The 7,728-nt window shown below is 53.1% G+C and overlaps 1 protein-coding gene across 1 annotated transcript in view; it reads left to right on the top strand.

The window, feature by feature from the left end:
* The window catches only part of VOPP1 (VOPP1, WBP1/VOPP1 family member), a 65,586-nt gene that overhangs the window by 34,493 nt on the left and 23,365 nt on the right, over positions 1-7,728 (top strand). The window contains exon 2 of the mRNA XM_023537480.1: positions 3,864-3,922. The gene's annotated coding sequence lies outside the window, so the exon portion shown is untranslated. The remainder of the gene's footprint in view (positions 1-3,863; positions 3,923-7,728) is intronic.

Genomic DNA, 7,728 nt, shown 5'->3' on the forward strand with positions numbered 1-7,728 from the left:
GCCATCAACATTGAGGCCAGACCCTCCACCAGCAAAGAGATTGAGACTCACTGGAGGCTCAGACGATGGTTAACATTTTACAGTAATAAAGTGTTTTTTGATTAAGATACGTATATTGCTTTTTAGACTTCGTGCTCTTGCACACGCCGCAGACTGCAATGTAGTGTGAACGAAGCTTTCGCATGCGCTGGGGAACCGGGCTTTCATGCTGCTTGCTCTGTTGCGGGTCTCATTCTGGGGTGGCACTCCGGGTCCAAGCCTGCAGTGTCACCGCAGCCCCGCCCCGCCATGCAGCCACGCGCTGCGTTTCCATTTCGGTCGACGGCGGACCTCATACACGGCCGTGGCCCCGTAAGATTATGATGCCGCTGAAAAACTGTCACCTAGCGACTTAGCCATTGTAACGTCATAGCACGATGCATTGCTCACGTGTTTGTGGCGATGTTTGTGTAAACCCACTGCCTGCCAGTTGTGCACACTACATAGTATTTGATAACGATAATAAGCACCTGCATTTTGGTTTATGCATTTACTGTAACATACATTTCATTGTTATTTTCGAGTGTACTCCTTCTACTTATTAGGAAAAAAGTCTGCTGTAACACAGTAGCCATGTGACGTCAGCGGCTGCCTTACGTGTCCCGTGTTCACCACATCTTGTTCGCATCGTCTCTTCTTGTGCTTGATTTAACCTCGTGTTATTTTATAAGTTTAGTGCAGCCTGAGGGTCCAGGGCTTATAAAGCCTACAGTCGGGCAGCTCATGCCCTTGGCTGTCACATCCGCTCACACTCACTGACTCACTCTCTCACCTAGAGCAGCTTCCGGTCCTGCAGGCTCCATTCACGGTCAGTGTTCCGTGCAGGTGTGCCATTTACCTCTTATGCCATGTATTTACTGTCCCTCTTCTATGTTTAGATATGTTTAGGCACATAAATGCCTAACACTGTTACAGTTACCTACAGTATTCGTTACAGTAACACGCTGTATAGGTTTGTGGCCCAAGCCAATAGGCTACATCATACAGCCCAGGTGTGCAGTAGGCTGTACCAGCCAGGTGTGTGGACATGGTCTGTGATGGTCCCATGAGGAAACTGCCTAATGACACATCTCAGGACGAATCTCCGTCCTTAAGCGGCGCGTGGCCGCGTTGCGTTTTCGGCTCACACTGCGTCTCGAAAATCGTCTGCTGCCTGTTCTGACAGATCTCATCGCTCCTGGATCCCTAGTGCTCCACTGTGTGGACACAGTGTCGTTCATTTCGCCAGCCTGCCAGGAGTGGGCGTGTTCGTCATTTCTGGGATTGGCCATGAGAACTAATGCACGACAAGTGACCTCGCAGCTGCGGCCACTCACACTGGTTGTAAGAAAATGGCAACGAAAGAGAAACAGACGCACGAGTAGCATCCGGATCCCGCCCCGTTTCCTCCCCAGCAGCCGCGTGTGCGAGCGCCTGGCGGTTACGTTCCACGACGGTCTAGCGCCTTTACTTCCGTCGTACCTCTGACCTTCCCACAGATCCACACTCACAGGCTTGTGTGTGTGCACACGCACCCCCGTGTGGGCGGTGAGCTGTGCGTGTGCCACGCACCCCCGTGTGGGCGGTGAGCGAGCTGCCTTTCCCTGAGTCTGCCACCGGCAGAGCCACCGCGGGGTCTCGACATCTCTGTCTGTTCCTTCCGTCGTCCTGTAGTCGTAGGACAGACGGAGAGAGGAGGTGGGCCAGGTAGGTTCCTCAGAGTACTGTTGATTAGGAGAAAAGGCCCAGGGTTGTTGACTTTGCTGCCGGAAAGGCGCTTAGTGATTGAGCGAGACACCCCCTCGGGCCCCAGCCTTTCATCTGGGAAAAGGCATTCCTAATATTCGCCAAGGGAAAAAAACCCTCAAAGGTGATGAATGTGTTAATTTATTTTTGAAACCTTAAGAGTTAAGAGATGGGGTACTGGGGTCTCAAATGAGTGGCTGCTTCAGATGAGGGCAGGAGTCCCCAGCCCTGGGCCGTGGATCAGTACCGGTCCATGGCCTGTTAGGAACCAGGCCACACAGCAGGAAGTGAGCGGCAGGCAAGCAAAGCCTCATCTGTGTTTGCAGCCGCTCCCCAGCGCCGGCATCACCGCCTCAGCTCCGCCTCAGATCATCGGACGTTGGAGTCTCATAGGAGCCCCGGTCCCTGGTGCCACAGGTTGGGACTGCTGGACTGGGGACCCCTAAGTAGAGGGAGATCCCACGTAGAGGCCTGTGGGCAGGGCTGCTCTTCACCGTCTGCCGGGGACGCCGCTGGCCTGGCCGTCCTCTGGGCCTGTTGGCGAGATGCCTGCAGGAGTCACGGGGCAGACAGGAAGGGGCCTCGCGTCCCTGAGCTCCAGAGGCAGCATCAGAGGTGGCCCTCGCTCGTGGTATGGAACTTAAGTGTCAAGTTTCAAGGAAGGGCCCGTCTCCCGCGGTGACGCAGAGTCCAGAGGGACCCTTGAAAATGCCACCTTAAGGGAAGACCCAGTTCGTCAGCGTATCGCAGGAGACTAGTGCAGTGCACTGTTGTTTGGGGCAGAGACCTGGAATCGCTCTTCCTTGCCGAAATAAATGGATTTCTTCAGCTGTCTGAACTTCATTTCTCCGACTGCACGGGAGCTCACGCGGTGTAAATTAAACTCATTTTCCATGAATAGAACTGGGCCCCTGGGGGCTGAGTGTGCGTCTGAGTGTCTTAGAGCCCCGAGACACTGAGACACAAAGCGAAACTGTCCTTGCTCTTTCTATAGCCCACCCGATTTGGCCAGTGGAACGCAGGCCACCGACACCCACCTCTTCCTGGGCAATCTGCTACAGATTTGCAGTCTGCTCTGGGGCAGGAGGCCATCGCCATACGCCTGCTAGAAAGGCCGGGAGCTCGCAGCCCTGGCCGGGTCCAAGGGAGCTGGGGTGGGAGGCAGGGGGTGCCTTGCTCAGAGGAAGCTTCGCTGTCACCGCGCCTCACCCCGTTTTCCTGCGGGTAGCTTTGTACTATACTATTTTGAAGGTGTTCTATACACATAGGGGCCAACGAACTAGGCCATGGAGGCAGGGAGTTGTGAATTTAAAACAATATGGGTGGAATAATTTTAGAAAACTTTATTTCAGATAAGGCAGAGCATTTCGGCTTGGCGGTCGCATGCAGTGGTTGGTGCCTTTGGCTTGCTCTCTGTCACTCAAGCCACTAGGGTGGCTTGGCACCTGCTCTGCACTGCCCTCTGGAGTGTACAGTGTCTGACTTCCTCGTGGGGGGGGGGGCTCCTCTTGTCTTTCTGCACCCCCCCTCCTCCCTCTTTTCGTCCTTGGGAATGAGAGCAGGCAGGGTGCCACCAGGGCTGGTGAGCACATCCTGGCTTAGGGTATGGCAGGCACCGGTCCCCAGTGGGGAATCAGCGATTTGAATGTGGCTTTCACAATATTCTGAAATATAAGGATCTGGGACTATTAAAACGGTGGGAAATGTCTTTCAAAAACAAACACGGGTAAATGGAAATCTCTAATATTGTATTTCTAATACTTGTTGGATATCCGAATACTGTGTACACTTAAAAAATGGATTACCCTTAATTTACCTTTTTAATAAATTGGTCACACTCAATGTGTTTAGAGATATGAAAGGCTAGAAAACTAATAGGGAAATCGATGTTTTCCTAGGTGTTCTTCCCCTTTCATGAACTGTAAAGAACGGAGAGGGCGCGGTGGGGAGGGTCCCCTCGAACGCATCCTCTCCCGAGCCCCCTGCCTCCCACGCCCACAGCGCCGTCTGCTCATCCTCCTTCCTTTCTGTTCGGGAGGTGGTCTCGACAGCGTGCAGATGACTTACCACTGACCAGGCCTCTCTCCTTCTGTTTGCAGTGCACGGAAGCCAAAAAGCATTGCTGGTATTTTGAAGGACTCTACCCGACATATTATATGTAAGTGTTTGCGCTTTTCCGTTGCTATGATTCTGTTCTCATATCTTTCTCTGGGAATTATTTCTTTAATAGGCGATAGGATGGATTATGGGATAGAGAAAGCCCTGTCTAAGGAGGCCTTCATTCCTGGTTCTACCTGCCTCTGCTCACTAATGAGCAGGGGACCTTCCTCAGGGACATTCGGCCTGCTCAGGCAGGTGACTTCGAGGACAGCACGAAATACCGGGTGCTGTCTTCTGCGATGCACGGTAGATCACGTGTGGTTGGTTAAAAGGGGCAAGACTTGTGAGCCAGGCCAAAATTATGTTGGTTTAGATAGATGTTCCCAGGCCGAGAGAGCAGGGTAGCGGGAGTCGAAGTTTGAACGTGATCAGGCAGACAGCTCAGCTGCTATGACTGCGTGCGTGCGTGTGTGCGTGTGTGAGGTCTCAGTAATCACCTGGCGGGGTCGCCTGCCCAGACAGGTGCAGTCTTGGCCTTGCTGGCTCTTTCTGCACCTTCAGCACCTGCCAGTCTTGCTCTAATTAGAGCATCGCTGCATTTCCCTGCTCTTTGTATGTATTTTAATGTCTGCCCTTAGCCACTGGTTATTCCTCAGCCACCCGCCCAGGTGGCCAGATTAAATTTGCAGGTTCTGAATTATTACGTTTGATTGTGTTTTGAGATCTCATAGGTTTTACATGGAATTTCCCAAACCATTTCCCCCCCCAAACTCTGTTATTTTTAGTACTGAATTTTGCAAAACGAGATTTTCCTGTAATGCGTAGAATCACATCATAGGAGAAACACCGTATGTTCTCGCATGTAGGGAGATTGGACAGGAAATATATAATAGTAGTCAAGAGGGTTATTTCTTAATTGGCCAGTGTGTACATTTTTCATGTCGTTCTTGGGGCGTTTCTAAGCTTGAGGAGACAAGTGTAGGAGGAGGAAACTTGCCTGGCTGTGAATGGGGACAAAGCACAGGGAAACGGGCCGTTTCCTGCCATGGTTCTGTGTTAAGCAGGAGGTCCTACATGGCGGGGGTCTTGGCAGAAAGCCTCTGGTGCTGCAAAAGACAGAACCCACGTGGAAAACAAAGCACAGCACAGAGACTTTGCCTCTAATTACGGAGCTGTCAGGTTGAAGAAAAGTGGGTTTGGGGTCCTGAGGAACTACACTGTTTTCGTTCTTGTTAGGAAGGACAGTGAATTTGCCGTGGTAAGCTGCAGTTCCTTGCTTCTGACGCAGGCGGGGTTCAGCCACGTCTTCCGTGAAAAGGGATGCTTCTCAGATCGCTTTGTAGATCAGCCTTTAGCCAGTTCCTGGTTTTTCAGAGGTGGGGGAAGGAGGTCACTGCCGCTCTGTATTTGTCCCTTCGTTTACTGATTCACGGCACACTTTGAAACCCTTTTTGCATGAATGAAGAAGACAGAGACGGGCCCTCTTCTTGTCACTCAGACCTGCTGGTTTGGATCGCTTTCACCTGTCTACTGATAGCGAGGGGAGAGGTCCTGAAAATGACGAAGGTCACTCTGTTATTAGAGCACTGGAAAAAAACATCGCCAAGACCAAAGCCGAGGAGCTTCTTCTGTATGTTTTTTTTTTTTTTTTTTAGTTTCATGGTATCGGGTCTTACGTTTAAGTCTTTGCCCCATGTGAAGTTGATTTTTGTGGGTGGTGTGAGGTAGGGTTCCAGTTCCATTCTTCTGCCGCACGTGGTTATCCGTCTTTCCCACAGCCATTTGTCTAGGAGACTGTCCTTTCCCCGTCGCGTGTTCTTGGCTCCCTTGTTGAGTATTAGTTGACCATACAGGTGAGCGTTTATTTCTGGGCTCTGTTCTGTTCCACTGGTCAGCGTGTCTCTTTTTATGCTGGTACCACCTTTTTATCGCTATAGCTTTGTAAGATAATTTGAAATCAGAGACGGTTCTTCTTTTTCAAGATTGCTTTGGCTTTTCAGGGTCTTTTGCGGTCACATAGAAATTTCAGTGTTGCTCTATTTCCGTTCTATGCCGTTGGAAGTTTGATGGGGATTGCGTTGAATCTATAGACGACTTTCTCGTGGGTCCCCTTTCATTCGTTTCTCGCATCAAGTTCTCACTTCTTTCTAAACGACTGAAATTTTTATGTCACTTGGCTGCTTAAAAACGTCAGGAACAAAGTCCAGAATCTTAGCCACCTTTCTGCGGTAGGTTCCCAGATCCTTGCCGAGGTGTCTCTCTTTATTGTGAGTCCCACAAGGGCACCAATCACAACTTCTCAACATTTGAACTCCCGGAGCCTGTGGTCGTGCCTGGCACACGGGGACACCCTGCATACTGAGTGGATGCATTTCCTCCCATCCCCCCCGCGCCCCCAGTCAGCACTGACATCTGCAAGCTCCACGTCACCGTTTGCCAGTTCTCCGCCTGGCAGGCTGCTAGCTGGCTGGGGCGCCGTCCTTCAGAATACGTTCCTTCCTCTTGTGGCTCTGAGCTGGCGTCCTGAGTGGTCCCCACACAGTATTGTTTGTCCTGGGAGCAGTGCCATAACCGGACAGGGCGTGGCAGTTGACCTTTGTCTTCCTGTTTGCAGTGTATTTTCTACCAGTTGCTTCTCCCTGGTTTTATTTCCCACAGTCTGGTACCTTTTCTTTGATCACAGCTTTTGAAGTGTCCTGGAGTCCAGGAGGTCAGGTTCAAGTGTTTGCCCTATCGCTTTTCTTTCCATCGGGGTGAGAGTCACCTGACAAAATTGACCATTTGACAGTGAGCAGTGCAGTGGCAGGCAGTAAATCACAGTGTCGTGAAGCCCGTACCCTTATCCAGTTCCAGACCTTTCCATCACTCCCCGCGGTGATGCCCTAGACCCTTTGACCTTCTCTGCAGCTTCTTCGCGAAGCGTGGTCACGAGCGTGACGTTCTGGGCGTGCAGCGCGGGGCTGTGCGCGGTCTGCACGGCGGTGGTGCGTGCGTGTACACACGCGGGGCCAGCCTGCATCCGCCGTGTAGGGACACGAGACCGCTCCGCAGACTGAGCCTGCTGCTTCCCCGCGCCCACGAGGGACGCCGGTGTCCTGACCCACCAGGGCTCAGCTGGCGGGAGGAGGACAGCTGCTGTGTTCCGCCCACGCTCAAGGCCGCGGCTGCTGGCACGGGAGGGCCTTCCTCCTGCTGTCCATCGGGATGGGCCTGTGTCGCGTGTTGACCCAGGGTGGCCCGAAGAAGTCGCTCGGAGAGCTCTCTGTCCAGCCCGGAGTCGAGTCCCAGCAACCCACATGTGACAGGCGCTCGAGAAGTGTCTGCGGCTGGGCTTGCCGCAGGCCAGACGGTGGCCACAGACAGATCCCAGCCCTGGTTACACGCACCTGGGCCCCGGAGGACCTGGGAGCGAGCAGCCTGTGTCCCCGAGCCGTCCCCGTCCTGGTCTCTGTGGAGGTGGCCGAGATGGTGGTGCCAGGAAAAGCAGACCCGGATCCGGCCCAAGCTCACCCTCGCGGGGGGCTGGGCATCAGGACCTCGCGTCCAGGCCGGTGCCCCGTGGTCTCCATGCTGCCCCACACCCGCCCCGGGACCCGTGTTCAGTGTGCAGCTGCTGCTGCAGGGCCTGAGGTGACGGCTTCGCTCATTTATGCCACAGACGCTTGTCGAGTACCTGTCCCATGTGGGTCGCTGGGGCCCGATGGCGTGGGACGGGGAGCTGTGGTCGATGATGTGCGTGTGGCCACTTACTGTGAAGCACCACAACGTTAAATTAAAAACGGACCTCACTTAAAAATGCAGCCCTGGTGTATTTTACCTTCCATTTCTTCTGGGCAAAGTGCTTTCCATGAGATTCTCCAGAGC

This window comes from Pteropus vampyrus, unplaced genomic scaffold (genome assembly GCF_000151845.1).
Source record: "Pteropus vampyrus isolate Shadow unplaced genomic scaffold, Pvam_2.0 Scaffold192, whole genome shotgun sequence".
Lineage (NCBI taxonomy): Eukaryota > Metazoa > Chordata > Mammalia > Chiroptera > Pteropodidae > Pteropus > Pteropus vampyrus.